Below are 2269 nucleotides of genomic sequence, written 5' to 3'. Positions count from 1 at the left end.
TGATATTTCATATTCTCAAGTGCTGTTGGTAGATTTAATGGCGAACCGAAACCTCTACAGCCCAAGTGGGCTTATTGATTGCGAGTGAGCAAATAAAAGAGGCTTTACTTGATGTAAATATGTAGTTAATGAATGTATGATGTGCTGACTTTGCCTCTCCCTGGCAGGCAGGAGAGAGATGAAGAAACCAATAACAACCTCTATTACTTCTCAGACTTTGAGAGACACAATGCAGAAATCGCAGCTTTTCACCTTGACAGGTAGGCTACCAAGTTCCCCCCACCCCCCTCCCAGGAAACTAAAGCACAACACTGCTAGAGTTTGCACAATGACTGCAATGGTGGATGAAATGGCCACATAACGCATGCATGATTCGTAACACAGTTTTATTTTCTTCTCCCTTCCCTCTTTGCTTTTCTCTTTCTGTGTGTCTTGTCTCTCTGTCTATCCCACTTGTCTTTGTCTCCAACTCCCTACCTTTTTTTTTTTTTTTTTAACTCTCTCTGCAGGGTTTTGGGTTACAGGAGAATCCCACCAGTGGTAGGGAGGCTGGTGGATGTGGTCAAGGAGATCAAAGATGTCACCAGCGACCGAAAGCTGGCCCGGACCTTTTTTACGTCCCCCGGTACTACCGCTCACACAATCCTCCATTATTCATTTTCACTGCTTAAAAAGCCCTTGTATGTCAACTGATTATGATTCTCTTTGAATGTTCTTCCTTTCTTCTAAATTCTCTCTGGTCACCCACATCCTCTTTAATCCCAATTTTTCCTTTGTCATTTTTTTTTTTCTTCCACTGCTCCCCTCATGACCGTCTCTCTGTGCACCTGTGGCTCCCCCTAGTGGGAAATGTGTGTTTCTACGGCCAGTGTTCCTACTACTGTTCCACAGAGCATGCTGTGTGTGGCCGCCCCAGAGATCTCGAGGCCTCCTTGGCTGTCATGCTACCTGATCTCTCCCTGGCGGCCCGCAGGACCTGGAGATCCCCCTGGAGACGCTCCTACAGCCGCAGCAAGCTGGCAAAGTTAGTGGGTGTAGGCTCTTATAGTCATAGAGGGAGTCAGTATGCTGGATAGTGATAGTGATTTAACATATCACATCAGCACACCCCCAAAACTTAAAGCCCTGTGAGACCATATAATGAAGAGGGCTCCCAAATATTGTTTTTTTTATCAACTTAATTTATCTTTTCATAGGAGGTTATTGTTTATTAATTTTTCCCTTTAGGCTACTGCTGCACTTGTGTTGCATTTAAAAAAAAATGTAATCATCATTATTAATGTCATACCACAGGCATTTTGAGATAGCCTACTAGCAGAGTTGCTGTATAGAAACTTAGAAAAGACTTAGAAAATTGGCAGCATCTACACTGAGGCTATGTGTGGGTCAGATTTTGCCCAAAAATGTTGAATTGCTTTATGGCACAATTGATTGATCTGTGTTCAGCATTAACAAAACTTAAGCTCGGCAGAATGAGTGGAAAGTATATAAAACAATAGATATATCTATTGTTTTCAGCAAAATGAAACAGAAACAAATGTAGCCCTAGCCCTAATTTTAGAAATAGTGAAATACAGAGGCTACCAGTCCAATCAGGCACATGTGATTTTGATGCCAAAGAGTGAATCATGTCTGTCTGTCTTTCAGGTGGGAGTCAGAACCAGACTACTGTTCGACGGTGACAAAGACCCCGCCATACAACAAAGGCACAAGACTGGTGGACTTCATAGATTTGGTCATACTGGACTTCTTGATGAGTATGCTCATACTGTGCACTGCACATTGTATTTTAAGAGGTCAGAATCAAATTTCCAACTCCATGTCATGGAAGAGTTAATGGGGTTGTTGTTGGTCAGCTGGGCACCAGCAGAAGAGTCTGGCACAGGTTTGGCGTTTTACCAAACCCTTTTTGATGTTTTAGTGGTAATAGATTTATCACAGCAGATATTGTTGACATGCCATAACAGGAAAGCCACCAGGTGGAATTAATTATGGCTGCATTCTATTTAGGTTTAGGAATTAGCAGGTAGGCCTGTGAGTCAGTAAAACAAAGTCTGCTGTGATAAAAAGGTCTATAGGCTGAACAGTTATAATTTCAGCTGTTTTATTATTAGGTTCAATTATTAGGTGTTAAGTTAAAAAAAAAAAACATGAACAATTTCTGTTGCTTAGTCAGCTCATAAACTAAAACTACACTTTCACCTAGCTACAAGGTTGTACACAAGCAGCAGAGAAACAGCTTTTGAGGGATTTATCGAAATGACTTGAA

Source organism: Perca flavescens, chromosome 2 (genome assembly GCF_004354835.1).
Source record: "Perca flavescens isolate YP-PL-M2 chromosome 2, PFLA_1.0, whole genome shotgun sequence".
Lineage (NCBI taxonomy): Eukaryota > Metazoa > Chordata > Actinopteri > Perciformes > Percidae > Perca > Perca flavescens.
This window is presented reverse-complemented; position numbering follows the sequence as displayed.